At 42.6% G+C, this 16,721-nt stretch overlaps 1 protein-coding gene across 5 annotated transcripts in view; it reads right to left on the bottom strand.

Moving 5' to 3' along the window:
• Positions 1 to 16,721, bottom strand: part of FAXC (failed axon connections homolog, metaxin like GST domain containing) — a 76,887-nt gene that overhangs the window by 19,055 nt on the left and 41,111 nt on the right. The gene's annotated exons all lie outside the window — the stretch shown is intronic.

Below are 16,721 nucleotides of genomic sequence, written 5' to 3'. Positions count from 1 at the left end.
TCCATTTCACACCACTGACTTCATCCAGGCCCTGTCACTGGACTATCACATTCAACCTATTACAACTGACCCAAGACATCTCCCAGGCTACTGTCAGATACTGCTGCATACAGAGGAAGCACTGGAGGGACAGATCTGCTTAGATCACATCCTGGCATCACCATTATTCACTGTGGGAATCTGGTCATCACATAATTTCTACAGCCTCCGTTTTCCCATCTGGAAATGGGGATGAAACTAAGAGTGTCTATTTCTTTGGATTATTGTGAGGATGAAATGATATAATGTACATTAACACTCATGACAGCCTCTCCCTTTCTCTAGTCCTTTCCACATCCCTCCTGACACTATTAACTTCCTAAGTCATTTCTTTTTTTTGAGGTGGAGTCTCTCTCTGTTGCCCAGGCTGGAGTGCAGTGGCATGATCTTGGCTCACTGCAACCTCCACCTGCCGGGTTCAAGTGATTCTCCTGCCTCAGCCTCCCGAGTAGCTGGGATCACAGGTGCTCACCACTACACCTGGCTAATTTTTGTATTTTTAGTACAGACGGGGTTTCACCATGTTGGCCAGGTTGATCTCAAACTCCTGACCTCAACTGATCTGCCCGCCTCCGCCTCCCAAACTGCTTGGGGTTACAGGTGTGAGATACTAAGATACTCTTTTTATCATGTCACTCCCTTTCAAACACCTTCCATGGCTTTTGAAATGAAATGAAGTCCAAACTCAACTTCAAACTTAAAGTGCATTATAGGTTGCCTCCAACCTACATTCTAGCTTTATCCTTCATTCCTCCCTTACCCTAGCAAACCTGGGGACCACCCCCGTTCCCCATCACACTTTATGCCTCCCACTGCTACACCTTTGCTCATGTATGCCCACCCTTTCTCTACCCCTACAACTTATATGTGCTCACCACTTCTCTCTAATCAATTCTATCCATCCTTCAAGGTCCAGCTCCAGCCTGTATTCAAAGCTTTCTGGTGGCAACAGGAGCTTTCAGTTCACACAATCCTGGGTTTCGCTCTCCCTTTGCACATACAACCTTAAAGGACTTGAAGGCATTTAATGTCTATTAACCTTCTGAACTATAAAATGAAGAGAGTAATGGAGGCGCCTTGAGCAGAGCACACAGCAGATATTTCCTCCCTCTTCTCTCTCAGGCTTCTTGAGTGACGTTTTTCCCATAATGCTGTATGCATTGTGTGTGTGTGTGTGCGTGCATGTGTGCGCACGCACGCGTGTGCATTTTATCTTTCCAGCTATGTTGTTAGCTCTTTGAAGGTAAGGGTCAATTCTTGTTTTTATTTAGCAGACCCTTATACCACGTTTACTACATGCCTGGCCTGGTTCTACATGCTGTACTCTAGGAATATCTACCGCTTTCACTGTTCTTGAGTGACAAGCTGAGGAAGCTGAGTATCTGATGACAATGCAGAGGAAAGACAGGAGGGGGAAATGGCTGGAGGTAGGAACACAGGTTAACAATTGTTACAGCACAAATGAAGGGGGAAGTGATTTTTAAAAATCATTTCTCCTATATATGCCGTAGGGACCAAGGAATACCCTATACTAGGGCAATATGCTGAACCTCACCAAATTTCCTTTTCTGGTGAGGACAATCAAGTCATTCACGTTAGAGCCCTCAGCTATTTCCCATTGTCCACCGACTTCTCCAACATTTGAGTCTTGTCCAAGTACTGGGGGAAAAACCAGAGAAAGTACTACCTGAACAAAATAACAAAAACTAGACAGCATAAGAAGTAACTCCTAAAGTGTTACTTAGGAAGGGTGCATCCCACCGATGCCATGACTCCACCACACCCTTGCTGGCATTAAGTGAAGGCAGGTAGGCAGAGGGAAACTTCATGGGAGCTCTCCTGCTACCCTGCTAGGGCAGGAGGGGGGTGTTGGCCAGGTGGCCAAACAGTCCTCCCTATGGGATTATGCCAGGGCTTAACCCATTCAAACCACACACAGGACTACCCACACACTGGAAGCCACGAGAGGGCTTCAGGATCATTGTGAGAAGAGCTACACACAGCCTCAGAGAGAAGGAAAAAGAAAATGTTGCTGTCCTTGAATTACTCAAAAGGACTCTAAGGGAAATGCCGGAGTAAAATCTGTAAATGTTGAAGTCTGTTGTAGAATCCAAAGACTTTCAAGGCAAAATGTAAAACATAAATACAAATAAAAATTTGGAAAACTGGTCAGGTGCGGTGGTTCACGCCTGTAATCCCAACACTTTGGGAGGCCAAGGCAGGTGGATCATGAGGTCAAGATCAAGACCATCCTGGCCAACATAGTGAAACCCTGCCTCTACAAAAACACAAAGCTGGGCATGGTGGCGCATGAGCCTGTAGTCCCAGATATGAGGGAGGCTGACGCAGGAGAACTGATTGAACCTGGGAGGCAGAGGTTGCAGTGAGCCAAGATCGCACCACTGCACTCCAGCCTGGCACAGAGTGAGACTCTGTCTCAAAAAAAAAAAAAAAAAAAAAAAGGAAAACCTAAAATTAGAACACACAGGACTTTGATAAAAAGAAAAAAATCACAAAAATATAATCATTCAAACACACACATCAAATAGTGCACATAATGTTTAGCCAAAATTTGCCATTTGGCCTCAAAATGTTAAAACTGGAAGACAGTGAGTTAGTAAGTAGAGAAGAAGGAGGAGAATGCTACCAGGTCTCCCGACTTCTGGCTGATGCTCTCAGTCTCCACAATGTGCCACACGGATCTTCATCTCAGAGATAAAGTCCGCATGGAACAGCAGAAGGGCAGAGCTGTGAAAGTTTACAAAAGGATGCTTTGGGCAAGAAGGAATACAGAGTGCAAAAGGGAAAAGAGAACAGAAACCAAGTGTTTTTAAAGGTGCCTGCAAAAATACAGGTGGAACTTAGTATCCGTGGAAAACGGTGAGTGGCACACATAAAATTATATAAGTGTGCACACACACAGGACAGTTATGAATGTAAAGAATACAATAGTATCCCAACATTCAAAAGTCCTCATAGTACCTGATGGCAGAAAGCTTTTTTAAATTTTTATTTTAAAATAATTTTAGATTTACAGAAATGTTGCAAAAATAGCACAGTGTGTCAGTGTGGGTGTCTCTGGATGAGATTAGCACGTGAACTAGTGGACTGAGTAAAGCAGACTGTCCTCCCTAAGGTGGGTGGGCCTCATCCAATCAGTTGAAGGCCTGAATAGAACAAAAAGGCTGACCCTCTCCTGAGTAAGGAAAGACAGATTTCCTTCACTGCTCCCTCCTGGGTCCCCAGCTTGCCAGCTCATCCTGCACATCTTGGGACTTGTCAGTTTCCATAATTGTGTGAGCCAACTCCTTATAACAAATCTTAATAGTTCAGTTTCTCTGGAGAATCCTGACTAATATACCTTTGCAGGGCATCATATCAGGGAGCACATAATGTCCTATATCTTTTTCCTTTTTTTGAGATGGAGTCTGGCACTGTTGCTTGGGCTATAGTGTAGTGGTGCAATCTCAGCTCACTGAAACCTCCAACTCCCAGGTTCAAGTGATTCTCCTGCCTCAGCCTCCCCAATAGCTGGGATTACAGGGACCTGCCACCACACCTGGCTAATTTTTGTATTTTTAGTAGACACAGAGTTTCACCATGTTGGCCAGGCTGTTCTCAAACTCCTGACCTTAGGTGATCTACCCGTCTCGGCCTCCCAAAGTGCTGAGATTACAGGCATTAGCCACCACGCCCAGCCAATGTCCTATATCTTATGACTGTGATATTAACCTTGACCACATGGTAAAGGTGGTATCTGCTAGATTTTTCAGTATAAAGTTAAGATTTATTCCTTTGTAATTAATACTCTTAAGAGAAACACTTTGAGATTCTATAAATATCCTGTTTCTCCTCAAACTTTGGCCTGCTAATTTTAGTGTCCATTGGTGGATGGTATCCGAAGCAAATATTACTGTGGTGTTTGCTTCATTGTGAGTTTCGATTTCTCTCATTCTTTGTATTGATTAGAATTCTACTGTCCTTTCTTTCCCATTTCCTAATGTATTCAATTGTTTATTTATCTAAGTATGCACTAATGGATATTTATTTTATTCTATAGGTTATAATCCAATACTCTCATTACATTGTTGCTCAAATTGTTCCAGCTTTGGCCTTTGGGAGCTTGGCAAAAAGCATTTTTAAAAGGGAAATTGAATTAGATTTGACCCTGCTTAGAGACAATGAGACCAAGTCAAAGGCTTTGGACTGCAGCACTCTTGGGGTTCACCAAGTAGCCCCAGATCTCATGACCAGAGGGTTTTGCAAAAGCAAAACACTCAGGATACTTGTAAAGGGCACTGAAGGAGGAGGCTTAGGTGGTGAGGCACTGCAAGCTTCATTTTTGGCAGGAGAACCACCCAGTGACTTCCACAGGATGGACAGAAGCAGCTGAGGGATATGTGGGCACCTGAAACTCGCCCTGCCAGCCTCCAAGCTCAGAATGTGAACTGTGAACCATTGGTGAGGAAAAATGAAGGTTTAAAACTTCAAAGCCCTGGCTGTGAAGGGACCCAAGGTACATCAGACCATCCAAAGTATGCTCCACCTGAGGCCAGCTTCTAAGCACCTAGAACACCTCCCCAGGGATGTAGAGCCCTCCTGACAATGAGGGTGAGTCCACATCCTGATAGTAGCAAAGTGACTTCAGGTGCCCAGAGTGACCTGACAGACCTCATGGCTTGGTCTTCAAGTGGCAATCAAAGAGCAGAGACCAGGGATGAAATATGAGGACAGTGACCATGCAGCCAGAGGGACGGGCCATGTGGGTCTGGAGAAGGAAAGCCCACAGGGGCAGTGGCAGGAACTGGTTCTGCTGAGAGGCTGGGGAATGACAGTTGGCCCTGGATATCTGTAGAATTTCACAGGGCCTCTCCATGGAGGTTTAGATAGCTGCTCTCCATGAGGAAGGCCATATTGTAGATAAAGGAACCACTGGGGCACCCAAAGATGACCAAAAACTGAGTGGGAAATACAAAATCATGAATAACAAGAATGTTAAGGGGTCCTGATGGATATCAACTCTCTTACCCAGACTTCAGTTCACTGTGATTGGACTTTGTCATAGATCGTTGGTTATAAGCCTTTAGTGACCTTGATTAACCCAACGCTTACCCTGACTGCCAAGCATGACCGGCCCTTCCCACACTGTCTTCCACTTCTGTCACAGGCAGCAACAGAGGGTTGACCAGGAGATAAGGGACACAGCAAAGCGTATGGGAGGCGGACTGAGCGGTAGGTCAGGTCCCTCACCCCTGCTGGTACTAACTGAGCAGATGGCTGGATGAGCAGCACAGGGAGAACAATGGAGGACAAAGACACACAGTTGTCCAGGAAGAATGAAAGCAATATTGAGTCTGAGAAGAACGGCCAGGATCCAGGCCTGAAGACTGAGGCAAAATTGAGGGAACAAGTAGGCTGCAAAGCTGAAGCAAGAGAATAGGAAGGGACAAGCAGAAAGCCACATGTGCCTGAAAATTCCATTAGAGGGTGAGACCACACACAGCATAACTGAGCAAGTGCTCACAGTCCTGGGCTATTTGCTTGCTGGCTGGCTCTGAGCCGCGCGTCCTTGGGGAGGATGCATGAGAGCTGACCATGTGTGACACTCTCCAGACCTGGCCAGGAGAAGCCAAGCTCTACCTCCTATGAATGATCTACTTCAGTGAAACATGCAGGTGCTCGTCCTATCCTCCCTGCCCCAAATAACCTCCGTCTGTCTAATCCTGACCTTTCCCTTAAGACTCAGACCAAGTCCCATCTCCTCCACTCCATGAAGGCTTCCCACACTGTCCCAGTCTATTGGAACCACTCATTGCCCACGCCTCTGCTAAATCCCAAACAGACATGCTGCTTAGAGAGTAGTCTAGCAGCACCAGCAGCACCTGAGTGTTAGTTAAAAACAGAAATTCTCAGATCCCATCAACTGAATCAGAATACTTGGGAATGGCACTAGAGAACCTGTATTTAACAAGCTTTCGGGCCAGTGTTTCTCAAACTCTAGAGGCATTAAAATCACCAGGAGAGCCTGCAATTTTTGGGCCAGACTTTGAATAGCATTGTTCCAGGTGATTCTTGTGCACACTGAAGTTTAAGAAGTATTGGGCTAAGCTAGAGTAGATCACTGGTCTCAAACTTGAGCATACAGTATAATCACCTGGAAGTCTTTTTTTTCTTTTCTTTTCTTTTTTAGTAGAGATGAGGCCTCGTTATGTTGCCCAGGCTGGTTTTGAACTCCTGGGCTCAAGTGATCCTCCCACCTTTGCCTCCAAAGTGCTGGGATTACAGGCATACACCCCACCACGCCTGCCCTCGAAGGCTTTTTAAAAATGCTAACTGATGTCCCTGATCCCAGGAGTTTCTGATTCAGTAGGTACAGAGTGAGACCCAAGAACTTGCATTTCTAACAAGAGCCCAAGTAATACTGATACTGCTGTTCCAGGAACCACACTTTGAGAACCACTAGGTAAATCACACAGCCATCTTGTAGTCTTACCTACATGTATGTCCTGTCTCCTCAAATAATTTTTAAGCACCTTGAGCGCAAGTAAATCTCTATTTTACTTTTCTGTCCATCTGGTTACTATCACGTAGGAACCATCATTAAGGTTATGTATGATAGCTTTAATTATGTTTGATTTCTGTCCTTTCTCAGAATGGAGAGCTATAATAGCAATTAAAAAGTATAATAATGTAAAAGCATTTGCAAACTAGAATGTGCTATTCTAACATAAGGAATTATTTTATACTCATCTCCAGTAATCAAAACAAGTAATGTGGACAGAGCCAGTCCAATACCTCTCCAAGTATAAGAATCCCTTCTCACACTTTCCTACCAGATACTCCCCATCCCCAACCCCACCCTGCCGAAACTTCTCTCCCATAATTTACTGAGCAGGGCAGACTATTCTGCTGTTAGATGGTTCCTTACACTGAAACAAAATAGTCTCCTTAGAACTTCCACCATGTATCTCATACCTTCCTCTGGAATTCACACACAAAAAAAATTTATGGCCGTATTTATTCTAGAACAGCACCCATTCCTAGTCTCCACTAACATACTTCTATGGAAAAACTGATCATCTGTTTTCACATATATCTATATGAGATGGTGGACAGAAAGTTTATTTCAGATCCCTGGAAACAGCTACAGGAATGAACCTCTGAATCTCATCTCCTTCCTCCCTTACTAATTCTTTTCCCACTTTCCACTAGTAACTGTCAGCTCCTCTTCCACAATTCAGCTAAATTTCCAAATTCTATAAGTGACAAAAGAGACAAGACTGGCTATGCTATTAAATATAAATTCAAGGGAGAAACTAAAGAGAATAATCAAAAAAGTTTCCAAGACTCATTTTCTCTGAGTCTAAGAGATACAATGTGTTTTACATAGGGTTCCCTATAGCTAAGCACTCACATGATTTATGAGCAGACAATTATAGTAAAGTCAATGTGGACATTATTCCTACTTCTAATTGTCCCTCTCTCACCTTTCATTAACTGGAAATTGAAGAAAAATTAAGAAACAAGGATTTTCAGTGCTTTTCCCAAGGAAACAGGAGATCATGATAATCTTACATCCAAACATCAAAAAGCACACACTTAAATTTACACAACTAAAACTTTTTTTTTGCAAGTGAATCTCCCAGAGGGCAAAGCTACAGGAAAAATAAAATCTACTTCCTATTCTCTTATACTCCCTGATCAGACCCCACTTTGTCAGAAATAATTATAAGACAGCCACTTCCTTCAAAAAGCCTTTGTTTTCACACTACAAGCATACTCTAAAATCACTGCATAGATTGTGATTAGCTCACAATTGCCAATTAGCTCACACTCTGAGAAAAAAATAAAGATGGGTAGAAGAAATACCAGAAGAAGCTCCTTAATTTAATCCCTCTTCAGATTTCATTCTAGAAAGCAACTAGATACTCCTGTAATTTTTATAAGATTTTCTGAAAGAACACAGAAAAATTTCTCTCTTTTCAGCTCAACACCTTCCTCACTGGCCACCGATACCACCATCACCCTGTCTCTTTGCTGATGTCCCAGTTCTTACAATTCCTTATGAAAGAAAGTAGAAGTGCAGAAATCCCAGGCTCTAAACACTGGGTTGTACATGCTCCTCTGAACTTCAGTTCTCTATTAATGTGTCTGAACACCTTCCAAACTCCAGACACTCAGAGCATCCATGGGAATACTTTATAATTTTAGGAAACTTGGATGAAGGATTTGTACCAGTGTGGAAAGACTTTACACATCTAAATTAGGAAAGTATTCCTCAGGATGAGGCAACTGCCTACTCAAGCTCACTTATAATTTAGCATCACTACGCAGCTCCTGGAAGTCTTAAAGATCTATAGCTAACATCACCAACAAAGATACCAGTTTTACCAACTCACTGATGATCAGCCTTCCTGGTTCTCTCCCTTCTTGAAGCTGCTCAATGTTGTTGTTTCTCAGTGGCTGCACAGTCAGCTGAAATGGTGGGATTTGAGGGCTACAAAAATTATATGAGTCTCTCTTGCCAGTATCACTTTCCCAAATCGCTATCCCATCTTCTGAGGATAAAGAATATGTATCACTCAATTTAAATTGCATTCCAGGACAAGCTTTCCCCTCAATTTCATTTCTGTCTTGTCTGGCCTGTGCTGGGCAATCAAAGGAACCAGCCGTTCTATCTCTTTGTTCAATAAAGACTATCTGGTAGCACCCAAATCCTGGTTAATAAAATACCACATCAGAAAGAACACAATGTCATGTTGAGATTTAAGTTCAAATCCTTTTATAAGGAACTTGCCCATCTTTTGAGAAAGCTGAATAGTAATAGATTCTAGTGGAAGATTTTGTATTCGGCCATTGGGGCCAGAAAAGCTCAACCCTGCAGGCAGACTCCACATTCCTGGAGGACTTTTCTTCATTTTATGGAGTTTAGGCTCCACCTTAGCTGGAATTCAGGATCCTTAACCACTTTCAAACTTGTACATAATCACCAAAAACTGGTAAAAATCTTTAACCACCAGAACTGTTTAGGACTTGCCCAGAGTGGTAAGCCTTACTCAGATTAAGTCTCTAGGCACAGATCCCTTAGGAGAAAACCAAACTGCTTTCAACCTTATATTTAAACATGGAAATCCTATACCTTCTCAGACCATACCCTCATCAGTATGGTGGACATCATGTCAAAATTTTGTGTGATGCTTCAAGTGCAGGAGTGAATCTCTATCTTCTACTCTGTGGTAAACCATGTCACTCCTCTACTGAAAGTGCTTGCCTGTGTGTCCTGACAATTCAACGGTTAAGAATGGCCACAGGTACTGCATGCTTGTATGAAAACACTTCATGTACCCCATAAATACATATGCCTACTATGTACCCACAACAATTAAAAAGTTAAAAAAAATCTTAAAAAGAAAAGAAAGTGAACAAAAACCAAGATGGCCACAGAACTTTCTCCAGTGCACAGTTCTTTCTCAAAGATCACTGAAGCCAGAAACAGAAACCTCCTGTGTGCCAAGCTCTGTACTCTTGGAATAGATCCTGATTTCTTCACAGCCAAGATGAGAATACTCCTGCTAAAATCAGAATAGCTAATAATAATAGTCCCTGGAGAGACTGAAAAATAAGATTCTACTTCTAAAAGATGTAAAACCTTTTATCTAAATAACTTGAGGTAACTGAGATCGCATACTTGCCACCCACCATAGCAAGAGAAGCTATGACAACCTCTTCTGACAACCTGGCTTTACTCTTCATGGCCCAGCATTAGCTGCAAGAAGTGCCTACTGGGGTTAATAGGATTGGGGCTATGTAGATATATCAGTTATTGCTGTCTGCATAATAAATTACCCCCAAATTTTGCAGCTTAAAACAACAGACATGTGTTATCTTGCAGTTTCTGTGGGTCAAGGATCCAGATAGCCTTAGCTGGGTCCCTCTGGCTTAAGGTTTCTCGTGAGCTCAATCAAGATGCCAGCCCTTTGCAGTTATCTCAAAGGTTGACTCGGGAAGGATTTCCTTCCAAACTCACTCACACAGCTGTTGGCACATCCCAGGTCCTCACTGGCTCATGGCCAAAGATATTTGTTCCTGGCCACATAGATCAGTTCACCTCAGAGCTGGCTTCTGTCAGAGCAAACAAGTGAGAGGGCAAGAGGAAGAAAGAAAGGATGCCTAAGATGGAAGCTACATTCATTTTGATATTGAATATTGGGTCATCCCAATGCTTTTGCCACATTCTACTTGTTAAAAGCAAATCACGGCCAGGGAGGTGTGGCTCATGCCTATAATCCCAGCACTTTGGGAGGCCAAGGTGGGCAGATCACTTGATGTCAGGCATTCAAGACCAGCCTGGCCAATATGGCAAAACTCCATCTCTACTAAAAATACAAAAATTAGCCAGTTGTGGTAATGCGTGCCTTAGTCCCAGCTACTCAGGAGGTTGAGGCAGGAGAATCACTTGAACTCAGGAGGCTGAAGCTGCAGTGAGCTGAGATCATGCCACTGCACTCCAGCCTGGGCAACAAGAGCAAAACTCCATCTCAATAAAATAAAAATAAAAGCAAATCACTAGGTCCAGCCTACACTCACAGAGAGAGGAATACACAAGAGGCCGCACAGCGGGAGGCAGGGGTCACTATGATCCATCTTGGGGGCTGCCTACTACAGGAGGAAAACATTCTTATTTCCCAGAGCTACATTCAAAAGTGATTAGAAGTTCAATGTCATGATATCTGTAGTTTACTTTAAAATACTTCTGTGCAAAAAAAAAATAGGTAAAGCAAACATAACAACGTTAACTATTAAATCTAGGTGGTGATTATAAAGCTGTTCATTGTACTGCTCTTCGACTTTTCTGTTTGAAAAATTTGAACATAAAAAATCAAAATTGCCTGATCTTGTTCACTAGTAGTGGAGGTCAATGGGGGAAAAAAAAGAAGTACATTATGCTAAATTTTAAATTATAAAAGTTGGGAGACACCCTCCAATGTTTAAATGAGCAATGCTAAATAACCTCACTGACAAGTGAATTAAGTGCTTTGGGACCTACTTAATATCTATTTGCCCTGATGGTCTCATTGGAATGTTTCTCTTGTGATTTTGTCTAGGTTGTATATTCAGTGAGGACAGAAGTCACACTAGACGATGAACTCTTCTTGAACACTAGAACTGCATCCCAGTACCCAGCCTAGTGCCCAGTATACTGTGGGTGTTCAGTAAATATACTTAACTTTGAGAAAGTGGCAACTGTTTATAATATATTGCTCTTAAATATTTTAGACCAAAATTATCTCTTTCAATACTCGATGACATGGAACCCCAGGGTCTAGAACTCTGGGGTTCAACCAAGGACATGTATAGGTGCTTGAGCTAAAAGTTCACGAAGAAGTATTCTGGCCTGCCCCATACTGCTCTAACGCACTGCCCCAGGAGAGCAAGATGACCTTCTAATCAGGCAGCATGACAAATCAGGCCCCGACATTCTCTGTCCAAGGTTAGACCACCTAGTGTCTAATGCAACAAGACTTCTCTTTTACCAACAACATGGAAGAGCTGTAACTCTGGAGGTCACCAGAATATTAAATGTAAAATAGCTGCATTCAAGATTTGTCATGGCTTGCCCTCTCTACCATTAAAAAATAACTTATATTAGAAAGTGTGTCTAAGAGATGCCTGTGCTATGGTCATAAGGCAAATTAACAAAGCCTCTAGGTTCTTTAAGCTCTACCTCTGTAATAAACTTGATGAGAAAAAAATATATAGGAGGTATATTAAAGTGATCTTCAAAGAAATGTTTTTGGAGCTTCAATTAAACATTCAATCCTGAGATTTTATTAAGAAAGGTTTTTAGAAATATTTATATTCAAAAGACATGGTCGGCCAGGCACGGTGGCTCACGCCTGTAATTCCAGCACTTTGGGAGGCTGAGGTGGGTGGATCACCTGAGGTCAGGAGTTCAAGACCAGTCTGGCCAACATGGTGAAACCCTATCTCTACTAAAAATACAAAAAAATTAGCCGGTTGTGCTGGCACGCACTTGTAATCCCAGCTAATCGGGAGACTGAGGCAGGAGAATCACTAGAACCTGGGAGAGGGAGGTTGCAGTGAGCCAAGACTGGGCCGCTGCATCCAGCCTGGGCAAAAAGAGTAAAACTCCATCTCAAAAAATAAATTAATTAATTAAATAATAATAACAATAATAAACACTGTCCACAAAGAAACCCACTTTCTCTTACATAACATCCACAGAATAATCTTCTCCTAGAATTCAGGACCAAGAAAAAATTAGTCTCCATTGAAAAACCTGTTTCCTCTTCTTAGAAAATAAACACAAACCCCACGTTTCCCTTTTTACCTTGGTTGTCAAAAGCTCGAAGTTAAATTGTACCTAATCTCAGGAATTAGCTCGTTCTAAGAGCATGATATTGTTTCTAACGGGCTTCTGAAACATTTGTATTAATGTTTTGTAACATATTATATTGCCCTATCTGATATGAATTATAACATTGTTGAGTGCCTCAACTGACCTTGGGAAGTTAGTATTCATTCAGCAAATAGTTATTGAGTGCCTACTGTTCACTAGGCCTTCTGTTAGAGACCAGCATTGGAGGGAAGCCAGTCATTCCTTCAGGACAACAATGTCCACAAGTCAGGTTATTGGAAAGTTGAGGAAGGAAGGAGGACAGGAAGAGCCCAGACAAGTATAACACAGCACTCCCTCCATGGAAGTACAAATCAGTGAAACAGAAGAGAAGCACCTCCAATATAGCCCAGGAGGCTAGTGGAGGCTAGGGAGAACCTTAAGAAAGTTTCTAAGTGAAAATAAGTCTTGAGAAACTGTGAAGTTAAGCAAAGCGGGGGAAACAGCCTGTGCAAAGGCAGGAAGCTGCAGAACAGCACAGTGTATACTTCAGGAAAAAAGGGTAATTTGGTGTGGCAGGAATCAAGGTGCACACGAGGAAGAAGAAGATGAGGTTGGAGATGCAAGAATTCAGGTTATGGAGAAAAGGAGTTTGAATTTTAGCCTAAGAGGAACTGAGAGCCTGCAGTTCTAGTCTGCATTGCAAAGTAACCACTCTTAGTGTTAAAAAACAAAACTAGAGGTTAGGACATCAGCTAAGAAGCTGTGGTTAGGCTCCAGGCAAGAGGCATCAGGTGTTTCTACTATGGTCGTGGGGCAGAAAGGAGATAGGAAATTCAGGTACCTGGTGAGCAACCTGGTGATGAATTGTATCTATCTGTTCTGTATGCTAGCACTTACTAAGCATCTGGCTCTACAGCCAAACTCCCAGGGCCAGGCCTGATCCCCACCCTTTATTAGTCATGATCTTGGGTAAGCTAATTAACTACAATGTACCTCAGTTTCCTCATTTACAAACCAGGCATAATAATACTAATGGTAATAATAGTACCTACCCTCATATGCCTTGTGAGAATTAATGAGAACAATTTCTACCTCATTTAACTCTCACCAAACCCATGAGAATATAGGTATTGTTATATCACCATAGAAAAAAAAAGTAGGTATTTTATATATTATATCTGTAATACACACTATAACATATATACATTATATATAGTTTTGAGGGTAGGTATATTATACATAAGGGTATATATTATATATTGCATTACTATTCACCTAAGCACACTGTAAATGATCCATAAATGTCAGCTCTTATCAGTATTAATCAATATTTTGACTATTTGCAAGACACAGCTCTGGGTGCGTGGGATACAGTGACAAATGGAACAGACAAGGTCACTGCTCTCACAGAGTTTACATCACATGAAGAGGCAATAAACAAATCCATTAATCAATATAAAAGCATCAGCCAATGATCAGTGCTATGAATTAAAGTACGGTGATGTGATAGAGGGTGTGGCTGGCAGCTACATTAGACTGGGTGGTCAGGGAAAGCCTCCCTATGGACGTGCTATTTACACAGAGACATGAATGTCAAGAAGGATCAAGCAGGCAAAGATCCGGAGGAAGAGAATTCTAGGCAGTGGAAGCAGTGAAGACACATGCCTGAAGGTCAGAATAAGCTTGGAGTATCTGTGAGGCAGAAAGAACAGTGTGGTTAAGATACAGCAGGCAAGGGCCATGCTAAGAAATGAAACTGGAGCGCTCAGGCAGTACAGGGCTTTGAAAGTCCGTGAAAATGATACAGAAGGAGACCCCGGGAACGACTTCTGGCATCCAGCTGGAGCAACTGGCTGGACAGTGCTGCCATGCACAGAGAGAGATCACGGGGAGTGCTGGGTTGGTGATGATGAGTTCTGTTTTAGGATGTGCTGAATTTCTGGTGGCTTTAGGACATCTAAGTGAAGATCTAGAAAACAGCTGGGATTCAGGAGGGTAATTATATGTGGGAGTGTACGTTAATAAATATGTGGGAATATGCAATGTGAGATGAATGGGGTGGGGGCTGGAATCCTGGGAACCACTGATACACTTAAAGAAAAACAGGGATGAAGGATCAGAGAAATCCAATACGTAACAGAAAGGCTAAAGGGTGTTCAGCAATGACTTCTGGCTTCTAGTCTGGGTTGAAATTTAAGCTCTACCGTTTACAAGTTGGGTGTCCTGGGTTACCTGTTTGAGCCTAAATTTCCTCATGGATAGGATCATTGTGAGCATGAAATACGTTAATACCTGAAAAGCTCTCAGAATAGGGCAGGTACGGAGTACGTGCCTTCATGTGTTAACAGTTGCTATACCCAACAACCGGGCATCATCTGAAACCACAAGACACTCATGTCTCATCAAGATGGAGCTGGGAATCTCTGGAGCTGAAAAGTTGGGATAAAGCCTCCAGAAGAGAAAGGCCGTCCTTTGTAGTTAATACACCCAAGAAATCTCATTTCCATTACTATTACAGCAGAGAAGAAAGGCTCCTCAGTGCCTCTCTCTCCAGTAGAAGCTTCCTACTTCCAAAACGCCAAAATAGAAAAGGAAGCCTTTTCTGAATGGTAGGGTATATTTACCCTTTCAAGAGCAACGAGTAACAGGTCTCGAAGTCAGGGTGCAGTGGCCCTTGGAGTAAATGGGAGGTAAGGGGGAAGCATTGCTACATTTCAAACATGCTTTTGTGTGAAGGGAAAGCAAGAGACAGGACAGAAGTGGGTGGTGTATTTAAAGATTGGAGGCTTAAAGAGATAAGAGTTAAAGACAGGAAAGAATTTGTACTCAAAGGCCTAAAGCAAGAGAACAGTGAGGCGATGGGACTGACTGAGATGCAGGTAGATGAGGAGGGTGAGAGGCTGGGGCAGTGATGGGGGATACTACGGAGAGAGTGGCTTCCATGACAGAGCTCAGGCTTGGCTGAGTGGAAGGAAACTCAATATGGAAAGGGGCTAATCCACTGTGGGGGTGGTGGGGAGGTCTGGAGGCAGGCAGAGATCAAGGGTGGGGTGTTGCCGGCTAAGCAGGAGTGCACTTGCAGGCTGTGAGGGCAAAGTCAGGGGTCAGAGGGCCTTAGGAGCCAGCTAAGTCTGGAGCTGGCCAATGGGAGAGGGCGGCTTAATGGAAAGAGTGAGGTAACTGCAGCCTGAGGCTCACTGCTGTGAGGTGCCGGACAAAAGGTTCTCACAAGCTCCATGATGCCTACAGTGGGGTAGGGATTGCCACAAAGAGGATAAGCCTAAGTCAGTGTCCTTCCACATAAACCTTTAAGATTCCATGTGACTCTCAGGAAATATTTCCCTCAGCCATCAGAGACAACTCTGTGAAACACAAACAGATCAAACAACACTTAAAGAAAACCTCAACATTTACTGGAAAAATGGATAAGGGATTGGGACAAATCACAAACGATACATAATTAGAAAAATCCAGTCCAGGTGCGGTGGCTCACACCTGTAATCCTAGCACTTTGGGAGGACCAAGCAAGTGGAGCACCTCAGATCAGGGGTTGAGACCAGCCTGGCCAACATGGTGAAACCTCGTCTCTACTAAAAATACAAAAATTAGCCGGATGTGGTGGCAGGTGCCTATAATCCCAGCTACTTGGGAGGCTGAGGCAGGAGAATCACTTACACCTGGGAGGCAGATGTTGCAGTGAGCCAAGATCTCGCCATTGCACTCCAGGCTGAGCAACAGAGAGGAGGAAATATATATATATATATATACATATTTTTTTTTCTTTTTTTTTTTTAATTTAGACAGAGTTTTGCTTTCGTTGCCCAGGACACTGGAGTGACACTGGAGCCTCAATCTTTTACTGGTCACTTTATAAATTTGTGCATCTTTTGGCAAGCACCATGGTGATACCTAGGAATAGACCTAACAATGCATAATCCTTCACGCAGTAATTTCACTCGCATGAACTTATCCTGGGAAATTATTGCTCAGAAGTAATGCATCCGGACACGGAAGAGTCATCTATAATACAAAAAAAAAAAAATTGGACTAACTTTAAAGGAATCAATACAGGTACTTTCCAACACAATTAAACATTATGCAGCTATTAAAGGAGATAAACTTTTAAAATATGTCAATACAGAGAAAAATGTTTAGTGTTTGCTTTTAAAAATAAACAGGATACAAAGAGATGTGTATATCAAAAATGAAATTTCATAAAAATATGCATGTGGAAAGTACAGGGAAATAAGAAATAGTTACTGAGTTAGGTGACAGAATAATGAAAGATATCTGCTTTTTTTTTTCCAATTCTTTAAATTTT

The sequence above is a fragment of the Cebus imitator genome, unplaced genomic scaffold (genome assembly GCF_001604975.1).
Source record: "Cebus imitator isolate Cc_AM_T3 unplaced genomic scaffold, Cebus_imitator-1.0 Scaffold382, whole genome shotgun sequence".
NCBI lineage: Eukaryota > Metazoa > Chordata > Mammalia > Primates > Cebidae > Cebus > Cebus imitator.
This window is presented reverse-complemented; position numbering and strand designations above follow the sequence as displayed.